The sequence below is a fragment of the Coptis chinensis genome, chromosome 4 (genome assembly GCF_015680905.1).
Source record: "Coptis chinensis isolate HL-2020 chromosome 4, ASM1568090v1, whole genome shotgun sequence".
Classification (NCBI taxonomy): domain Eukaryota; kingdom Viridiplantae; phylum Streptophyta; class Magnoliopsida; order Ranunculales; family Ranunculaceae; genus Coptis; species Coptis chinensis.
The window spans coordinates 60,397,298-60,408,723 of record NC_141459.1 but is presented as its reverse complement, the minus strand read 5'-3'; the positions used below and the strand labels follow the sequence as shown (position 1 = coordinate 60,408,723).

At 36.6% G+C, this 11,426-nt stretch overlaps 1 pseudogene; it reads right to left on the bottom strand.

The window, feature by feature from the left end:
• Positions 1–620: 620 nt before the first annotated feature.
• On the bottom strand, positions 621–3,231 carry LOC147504248 (squamosa promoter-binding-like protein 14; annotated as a pseudogene).
• Positions 3,232–11,426: the final 8,195 nt, after the last annotated feature.

Sequence of the window (11,426 nt, the reverse complement as noted above, 5' to 3'; positions counted from 1 at the left end):
TGGAAAGCTTGCCTAGAGAAAGAGCCATCTAACCCATATAATCGTTTACCCAGTTGTTATAGGAATAGAAACTTGAGTATCAACCTATAAGGTGTCAATGCACGATAGGTTATTAGGAGGAAAACCAAAATTGGTTATCATCAAGACATGGCTCATTAAATAGACCATGTTACCAGCAATACATAATTCATACAAAGAAAAAAACACATACTTAAAAGTTTAGATTAATAACCCGGATGCATAAGGATTTTGGTCCCGACACTACACATGCACTTTTCAGTTTTCAACGAAAAACAACTATTTAAACACCTAAATGCAAGTTATCTTTGTCCAAAGGCAAGGCTAGCTGCTTAATTATCGATCCTAAGCAACTATAAACAACCCACAAATTAGGAGTTCACACCGAGTTCAAAAGATAATGGGTAATGCCAAGTTAAGTAAAAATAAACTACGATAGAGTTCAAATTAATGCATGGAAGACGCCACCCTTAGGATCGGGGAGATATATATCCCGGCAGCCAAGAGCCTTTAAAGAGACCCGTCGCTGACGAGTGGAAGACCCATAGCCCCCAGGTTTCCAAGTTCCACGTCTTGCCTATCACCTGTGAGCTATCTCAAGCTCACCGAGAGAAATGGTTCATGGATTGTGAAACCTGACCCGGACCAAAGTCATGTGGCATTTCACGGGGAACGCCACCAACTTCATTGCCCTTAAAGCTCCACGAATTGCTTTCGTGAAATTGGTCACTGCAGCACCTTGTGAGTTCTTGTAGATTGAGCCATGGATATCCCTTCACCGTTCACCAAATTATTGACAACAAGATTGGATGTGTGGCTTCGAGGTCCCCATGGTTGATTTGACAGAAGAGAGAGAGCACCACCGAGTCGAGAGACCCCCGCAAAACACTCACCGAAGGTATTCTAGTCTTGAGAAGATCGGTCCCACCCTCTCGCACCTTGCGTGATATGGGTTTGGGACGACCGAGATGTAGACAATAGCGGAGGATTTTCTGGTCGCCCGCCATTGGTGTGGAAGAAGCTTTCCAAAGAGGAGTGGGTGGGTTGCCATCTGCCCAATTGCCGGTTTGACGATTGGCCAATCATCCCTTCCCGGCTGTCTTGTAAAGTCCATCGAAAAGCCTCCACCTCTCTGGCCGCTATTTTCTGGAAAGATGGCGACGTCTACTACCATATAGCCGAAGTAAATAAAGATCCAGGTTGTGACTTCCTTCGACGCTCATTGTGACCAGCTAGGCGTCTCTACGACTCCGCTTTCCTTGGTCAAATTCAGTGAGTAGATGAAATCTGCTACTACTCTTTGCAAAACCTTTGTTCCAAACCATTAACAATAACTCTAGGAGTCTTGGAATGCATACCACGGACTTTATGCCTTGAGTAATAAGCCTTAACATCACTCGAGTCTAGTTTACACCCTTCAACTTGACATCTAGGTGGTTGCCCTCCTTGCAAAACCCCTCTCCCTTTCTTGATATCACCGTGCCCCACCTCCACCTTGATAGCCAAAGCGGCCGATGAGCCACCACTGGGCTTATTAGGCTGAAACTCAATACCAACATCTTCAAAGTAAATTTTTTTCCCACATACTTCATACTTGTAAACAAACACACGCTAGCAATAAGAATAACTCAATTCAGAATATTATAAATAATAGTAAATAAATAGATAAATAAGTTGATATACAAAATATGAAAGTTGACCCGATAAAATAAGTGCACCAATATAGGAACACATGATACCAACAAATTCTCCAAATATCTCCATGTCTCATGGCTAGGGTATTGTAATCAATTGAATGCACTTATCCAAAAGTAAAGGTTTCTTGAAAAAGGGTACAAAAAGTCAACTGAAAACTTAAGGGAACAAATGCATACTAGCAGGAAAGATAATTTTAGAGAAGAAAAGGGAAAGTAATTAACATAGACATCCAAAACTTTGTAGACTATACCATTTATTATTGCATGTGTAAAAATTCTGAATTCAAGAAAGGTAATACAAACTCCAAATGACAGGAAAATATAAACCAAGTAGTACTTTGCATCGAGATTGAAAGCATCTATAGAACATGCAAAAAACAAACGGCAGTTTAGGTGATTAGACAAAACAAATAGCCACTTGATTTGCTATTTCTCGATTGAGGAGCTTTCAGAACAAAAAAAACACCAGCTAATTTAAAGTCCAGAATTCATAGTTCAGTGTAGCATTATGTTCCTTAAACTATGATTAAGAGTAAATCTGTGATTATTAAGTACAGCTGCGATTAAGTATCATTGCAGATAACAACATATTAAGTACAGCTGCGATTAAGAGTAAATCTGTGATTTGTGAAGGTTTATTGTAAGAGCATATTAAGAGCATATTCATTGAGTAAGATTATTAGTCTAATGAATGAGGGTGTTAATTGGGGCTTTCAAACATCAAGATTTCCTAATCAGATTAGCGCAAAAAATGATAAACAACACATCCATGCTGATTGGGTTCAATGATTCCTTGAAGATCAAAGATCCATTACAATTTACAAGCAAGAGCAAACATGCCGAGTAAGTCATAAGAAAAGGAACACTACATATCGAAATGGAAATAGAAGTCAGCCAAAGAAAAAATGGATATATAAACTTGGTGTACCAAAAAACACTATGACACCAGTAAACAAAATAACGGGCGAGAAAATTAAAACATATCGCTAAAATACAAATGAAAAGCTATAGAACCAATCCAAAGAGTAAGATATTCACCTTCACTTTCCAAGGTATAGAACCAGTCCAAAGAGTAAGATATTCACCTTCAGTTTCGAACCTGTTGATTATGGATCTGTAATCGAAATCCAATAAAATAATCACACTAAAAAAACTAGTTGTATACCTTATAGAACTTATACACATTAAGAATATTAAGACCCTTAAAAAAAAACACATTCAGAAAAACAATTCTTGCAATCGTATTCCTGTTTGATATATTTTATGTGGGTTATATATAAAATTTTAAGACTACATCTCGGTTCATTCGAAATTCGACATATATCATACCAAACTATTGAAGGCTTTTATCCCTAGTGTACTCAACATTCTAACAAGCCTACAATTAATAAACCGTGTATATGAATATATTAGAGTAACCACTTACCTTCCCCTTGTACACCCGTTCAAAGCAAGTAACTTGCTCGACACAAGTGAAGATTATGCGTATAGCACTTGTTTGCTTGTTACAGGCCATATTTCATAAAACATAACTTCTCACACAGATGTCTAAATACAATGAAACTTGGTGCATTAGAAAACAGACACATTGAACTATCTTTTCTGCATAAGTAGAGGATACCTAAATTTGACTCTAACTATGTCTAAATTTAACTCAAAATCAGTCCAAGACAATCGAAATTTCAGTTGGAACAGTCCACCTTTTCGATAATTTGTAACTCCCAAAATCGAAAATCCAAATACCATGAAATTAGAGCCGTTAGAAAGTAGATACAAAGCACTAACTTTATTGACAAGATCACTAAAACACAAATCTAACTCTAACTACTACAAAATCGAAGGAATCCGGCCCGGTAGCGGCTTTCTGGCAGGCTAGAATGCCATCTTTGGACATCGCGTAACTCGACTTCGGATATCCAAATACTATGAAACTGGAACCTTTAGAAAATAGATTCAGAGAACTAACTTTTCATTCTACGTCACTATATCCCAAAACCCACTCTAACTAAGACAAATTCTAGCGCAAAGTTAGACCCGACAAAATTCCGCTTTGAAGCAGACCGGCAAAGACAAGTCTTGTATATTTCCAGTTTAGTAACACACCTCCTTAATTCAATGTCAAACTTTCGGGAGACAAAGAACACTGGTTTAATGGTGATTCTAACTGAAATGAATCAGTAATAACTTGCAATCTAGATTATATAACCTACCAGATTACAAACTGAAAGATAATATTAATCAAGCTCTTGTACATTCTTACCTTTGGCTCGATTCCTTAACCCTTGTTGTCTTACCTTTTGGAACAAGTCCATGCATGCCTTAAAAGCATTGAGCTGAAGATTAAAAGTCGTGGGTGTTTAACTCTGCATGACAGACCCTCACATAAGTCCCCCAATTTTATTTAATATATATTAAACCAGCAAAAATAATCAAGGATATAGAGAAAAATGAATAAAATACATACACATCCCTTTCTAAGGATATTATTTCTCTTTACCAGCTTTAATAAATTATTGTCCAGCTTTAAATAATGAAAGCAATGTATGAACAGAGAAAGTCTAAGTATGAAAGCAATCTTACCTTTTGTCAATATATGTCCCTCTAGTTTAAGGACTAACGGTGATCTTCTCGAAAACATCAACAACAACCCAGCTATTATCTATCAGTCTTACGAGGGATATCCTCTTTCCCCTCAGAAAAGTGAGAGATGCTAAAGCAAAAAGTACCACAAAACATGAACATATTCTAAGTTGGACATGTACATACAACACAACAATCTTTTTCGACACAAACACGTGGCTCAAGTAACAAGAAACAATGATAAAAGAAAATCAACACTAACAAACCACTAGAATGTACGAATAAGATGCAAATCTAACAGTTTCCTAGTATGTATTCTAGTCAAGGTCCTGATAGCATACTATAAAAACAGTAAATATCTTTCTTCCAAAATAACTAAGTATTTGTGAAAGTATAAGCAATTTTGGAGAAAAACTTCACCCACAGATAAAACAAAACTACATAATACAAGAAACAACAGAAAAATCCAAATTGAAGTAGTGATTTATATTCGTGATATACTTAATCTCTTCCAAACCCCAAACCCTCAGATAAGTTTTCATTGGTCTATACCTGACTGCCTTCCCATTTTGGGTGCACATTATCTTATCAAATACCAACAACAAGCAACACTCCACAAACATTTCGCACCCCGACTTCTGGATAAGTACGGGCTCAAACAACTTCAATGGAAAAAATCAATCAGAGAAACAACCAAATAGGAACATTATACACTAAATGGAAAACACTTGATGTGTCAATTAATAGTTGCAAATTTAGAGTGAATTCCTGGCTAAGCAACATTCGATTACCATGGAAGAAAGGATGGATACTTTGATACACACAAACAGAAAACCCACAATGGCATACTCTAACAGTTGATTGAATTTATAACTGAATTAAAAGACTCAAGACCACACAAAATTCAGGAATGGGGATCACACTTAATACCATCTTGAATATCATAATCTAAAAATTAAAATTAAAATAAAAGATAAAATTACAAAATAAAGAAAGAGCACAACTACAAAGCCGAAATCTACCCATTCGAGAAAAGACCACCAAATTTACTAGATTTAATTGAAAAATATGATAAAGGGAAAAAAAAAAAATCATACCTTTAAAACAAATCGTAGTGTAAACACTCTGAACCAAGACCGAAAAGCTACTAAAAATTAAGTGGATCACAGATTACCGCACAATAGTGGAGTAAAGAATTTAGTTTACTAAGAAAAAAAACAAAATTCGTTAGTTTTAACTTTTAAATGACAGCAGTGAGACAACACAAGCAGTGAAACCCTAGATTATTAGAGATTTCAGAGATGGTTGAGAGAGAGTTCGAGAGGAGCTTTTATTTTAGTTCGAGAGGAGCTTTTATGTTGTTCCCAGAATTTCCCTCGTTCCCAAATTTATAATTTTCAGTTAATTTTTAATTTTTTTTACACTGTTAACGTTTGCCTAACGATAAAATTTCGCGACCAAATAACATAAAACCGCTAGAAATTAATTCAAATCTCATTGGCAATTAAACTAACGCTTTACCATAATTCCTCACGGCAAAAAGGCAGAAGAAATACACTAACGGTTAAAAACTGTTACAAATTAAAAAATGTGTGCGTTACAAATATCCTGTTTTGGTGTAGTGATAGTCTACATTTTGATATATTTTTCTGCTAATAAACTCTATTTGTTTATACACTCACATATCAGAGAAAAAGAATGCAAAGATTTATATTAAAGTGACAGGGTTAGGAATGCATATACTTTCTCTTTTTGCTCTAGGTGTACCACATTGAGACAATGCAACAAGAGGTGGCACGTTCCTTCTTGAAGAACTAAGGTCTGAGAACTTACGGCTATTAAAGCATAGTTACAATAAGATAGACGCAGATTTTTCCTTTCCCCTGTGATCCCGTTTCTAGAACTTCAACAAGTAATGGGATGCCACCTTCACGAGTTATTCTTGATCCCCCCTGGAATTGTTGGAGGGTTGGCAAGAAGAGCGGCGCATTTGTCAATCATTCCTATGTCGGGATCCATCGGCTTAATAAGGTGCTTCACCGCTTCGCATGAAATATGGATAGATTGAACAAAGCGGTAGCATCATCTTTCTTCCCCTAAGGGTTCCGATTCTAAGAGATCAACTAAGGCCTTGACTGCATCTCTGAAGATTTCTCAGCTGCCAAAACAATAGCAATATACTCGGCTTGAAAGGAAGTAACCTGTCCAAGTCTAGTCACTAAGACTCCCACCACTGCCAAATTTCTTTCCTTTCACATGATACCAAAGACCCCTCTGGCGAGGACTCGAGGGAACCAACCCATCAGTTTTGCATTTAATGACATTACCCAGTGAAGTCTTCTTAGTATCAAGTCTGTTCTGAACATCAAGTCTTCTTAGTATCTTTAAGTCTGTTCTGAACATCAAGTCTTCTTAGTCTACCCTTCTGTTCTGAACATCAAGTCTTCTTAGTATCCTTAAATCTGTCGTGGCGGTGTGCATCCTACCCTTGGATAGCCAACTGGAAACTTTATTGCCCTTTAAGACCTTTCTTTCCATGCTACCCAGTGGAATTCAGTAATTCATGGTCCTGTCTGGGCCAAATCATCTCAGCTCTAGGTGCAGATATGCCTAGCTATGAAGGGCTCTGTCAGTTAACTGTTAAATTACATGGGTAAGTATTTCCCTTTCATAGAGAACATTTTAGGTTTAATTTGGTCTCACGACCACTTTTCGATAAATTATTTTCCCCGAAAACCGCTCTTCCATCCCGAAATCGACCATGAATTACTCGTGTTGCTAATCTGTTGTTAAATATAAGTTGTACAAAATATTTCCTTAAAATTAGAACTTTAGTAGGTCTCATCCGTTACACCGCTTCCAAGAATAATGCTTTTCCCCTCGAAGTTGCTCTTCCATTATATTCTAAGCTTTAATTAGCTACAGGGCCCCAAGCGTAAGCTCACTAAAATTTTGTTTACAACAGAGAACGAAACGAAACTATTATGACGAGTGAGAGTTGGAGCTAGGCAGAGGAGAGTTAGGAGCTATAGTTGTGTCAGTGAAGAGTGAGGAGCTATGGCTTATAGGGAAACGGTAGTGACGTTATCTGCGGAAAGCTTTGGCTTACCTTTGATTCTCCTTCCATTCGATGAAATCCGGGGCATTGCCGGTTTGGAGGAAAGGACTTCACCTGCCCTTCCCTTCTAATTTATAACTTGTAGTCGACTTTGAAATGTTCGAACAAGGATAACAGAGCTAAAGGCGAGGTCTTGTCGAGCTTGAATGACGAGCTAGAGTTGGAGCTATGGATAGTGATTGCTATCTTTATATATGCATTCCTTGTAGGGTAGCTACTATCTTCGTAAATAGAATCTTCTCACGCTAGTGCTAAGTAGTGACTTCTTGCATCGGTTAGTTCCTACTGCTAAGGTTAGTGCTAAGTAGTGACTTCCTGCATCGGTTAGTTCCATTAATCAAACTGGTCAGACTATATAGGCTAATTTGCTGCCTTTTAGTCTGATTATGTGTTCTTTCTTTCTTGTCTTTTCCGGGTCTTACGCGAGAGAAAATCTTAACAGTGACATCAAATCAGAAACTACACTAAAGTTTATCAAATGGGAAGTTCTTCTCTTATAAGGAAGTCGCTAAGGAGAGTTCCTGTATGTGTCCAGCCTCTGACAACACTTACAGGGGAAGGGAACAGAGTTACACGCAAAATATAGACGCGAAACAAAAGGTAGAAACGAAAAAGTGGTGTCCTCCATATTTCACTACTGCTTACACCAAAGAAAATGCATATGCCGCCAACATTAAGTCATGAAAATCATGTGACTAAGCCTCGAAATGTCTCATTCACTCTTTTGTTCTCCAGTCAACACAATGAATATTGTCAATATAGGCCCTAACAACATGGCAATCAGCATGCGATAAACCCATGAACCACAAGAAGCACCTTTAAATAGTTGGTCCTCTAAAAATTCTTTACTTGTGCATTAATAGGAATGTGATCTCCCAAATTGTTGTTGTCATAGGATGTCATCTACAAGCGGTATTTTCGCTTTTATCCAACTCAAAATGCCCCTTTGATAGTCTAGGATTGTGTGCCAACCTAGGTTGTTAATAGGAATGTGACCTCCCCAAATTGCCTTTGACGTGTGCTGTGATAATTAATTCCTTGACTATTAAAGACATCCAATCACATTAAACCCATATATTGTTTTTTATTCCTAAAGACGACTAATTCCATGTTTTCCAGGAAATTAGTAAACTTAATTCACAGCGGTGAGCAGCAAAAGTATATAACCACAGGACGGGCAAGACGGGATTTGCTAATATTGGAGAACAATTGATGAGTACATTGTCTGTCTCAACGTTTATACATGTAGGCACTTTGTTAATTTGTTTGGGTATGATAAACCTTCAACCAAGAGTTTCAAAGACATGCATCGTATTAACCCTGTCGTTTGTGTGATTATTTTGTAACCATAGAAAAAAGAGTTGGGACCATCCTTTAATGGAAAAAATCGAAGGCCTTCAATATGGAAAATAGTTTACTCAAAAAAAGGAAAATATATTGAAGTAGCTACAGAAAGAGTGGCTGAAAAGATTATAAGTTTTCTAATCGTTTATTATTATGTTTTAATGTTAGACATGAATGCTTGTTGTGATTTGGATTTGCTAAATCCTTGTTTACTTCAAAACTTAATTGAAGGATGTGTTGACTAAGGAAGTAGAGGAGGGAAAGGTAGTTATTGAAGGAAGTAAAGACATCTTAAACGCTAGCATTGGGCACACCCGGAGCATCCCAGTCGCACTCGAAAGCAGTTGGAAAGGGATCACCCCACCACATATTTCCATGTTAACAAACGTGGCTCAAAGGAACATGTTACAAAGTTGGAATCAACAATTCAAGAGCAACGGGACCAAAACTACCGTCTTCGGAAGACGTTAGGTTCTTGTTGGATAGAGTCGTGAAAGGTTGGAGGACAAAGATAACTCCTTACCATCTGAAAAAATCTCTTCAAACAAAGAATCACGAGTGTCAATATTGATCGGGGCGATACACTCATCGGCAAACATCAATCGGTATACTAGTAAAAAAATGCTTCGACAAGTAAGTTACTCTTGTGTGAATGTTTCTTTTATTTTTTTTTATTGGTAACCTGCCATCTATTTGTGCATCATTCATTGTTGCATCTAGTGTTTGTGCAACAACAGTTTGACCCAACCATTTTATGCATTCCGACCTTCTAATTACAAATTTTATTTTTCTGACTAATAGCTGAAAAGAAATGGGAAGGCAGCCCAACCTCCATCAAAGCCCAAAGCAAATCATGGTAACAAAGCAAATAATAAAACACAAGAAGGTCAAACACCATTTTCGAGGCCAACATCTGGTCTAGGACAGGCAAGTAGCATTTTACACGTGATATATATAATTTTAATAATGTTGCATGGTTCTAAGATTTATACTTCAATTGTAGGGCCTAGAGTGTAATTTGGCTCAATCGGATCGTGTGAACAAGGTAAATAAGAATAAAACACGGGGTCAAACATCATTTCAAGGTCCAACATCTGGTCCAGGAGAGGTAAGTAGTGTTTTACACGTTATATATATAATTTTAAAATGGTTCTAAGATTTATACTTCAATTGTAGGGCCTAGAGTGTAATTTGGCTCAATTTGATCATGTGAACAAGGCAAATAAGAAAACACGGGGTCAAACATTTGGTCTAGGGGAGGTAAATTGTAGTTTACATGTAATATGTTATTAAAATATAATGTTGTGTGCTTATTATGATACTTAGACATTTATATAGGAAAAAGAATGTTATTTGGTCGGGTGGCGAACAAATATTATTCTTTGAAGGCTTGGTATACAAGGGAAATAAACGAAAAGAAATTCACGGTTACCCTTTGGGACTCAATAATGTTCGTGTTGCGGTTGTATCGCTTGTTTCTGAAGAAGCTGGCCGTCTTGCTCTTCCTATACAAGTGAATGAGGAGATGTCGCAGATGCTCTTGGCACACAAGTTCCTTGGCCAAAGGACCATGTCTATTATAAAGACGACATTGAGGTAAATAACAAGATTCTTTAATATGAAGCTATATGATTGATTTCTGAATTTGGCTTCTCTTTTAATAATTGGTTGTTCTGAATTTTTAATTTAGGGAAGTAAAAATCAAACTAGTGATAGTCATAATCAAGGTGCAATAGATTAGTTTGTGGGATTCCTCAATATGAAACTTCGAGGGGGACCAAGGTTCGATACATTTTCCAATTAGGAGGAGAATTGTTTGGAGATAATATGGGTAGTTTCATTATGGAGAAAAGTGATATAATGGATGTATGTAACATGGGTTGGTTAGATCTTTGCTATTTTGGTGGTATACATGAGGTTAGAATATCCGCAAAATTTCATTGTTGGTGTTATCGTAAAATCTTAGATATTCATCTTTAGTTTTAGTAATTATGATTGCTTTATTTTTTCTTTCTCTAGGATTCTTTATGACCAAATTTGTGAGTTGTCGTGATGTCGTCGGTTTGTAAACCCTTTATCTTTCACAAGAGCTAATGGGAATGAGAAAACTCAAATTATTGTGAAGAGCTTGCAGAATATAAGTGGAAAAAGAGTTGTTCTTATCCCTTATAATCCAGGGTAAGGATATTGTCTTATATTTTTAATATTATCCATGTTTTATCATTTTCATTGGAATGTATATTATAGTTTTAATGTCTAATTTTTCTTTTTTAACTACACATGCCTCTGATCTTTTTGTAGTGGACATTGGGTTTTGATTGCTATTAATTTATCGCGAATGACTTTTAATTGGTTGGATTCGATGCATAATCTACCATCTAATGATATGGATATCTATTTTAACAGGTTTGTCATGATTGTGTATGCATATGAAATAATTAGATCATTACGTGCTTATCTTTTACTTGCTAATTAGGTTTTACATTGATCTTATTTTTGAAGTCGCGGTCATGAAAATAGAAAGACTTGAAGGGAAAGGAAGTAAAGGTCTAGTGAAGTGGGAGAAGATTATGGTAATAAACAAATTCTTATGCATACATACTGTGTATTTGGAAAAATATATGCTTATGAATATTTTCCATGTTTGTACTTAGGGCCATTACCAACTT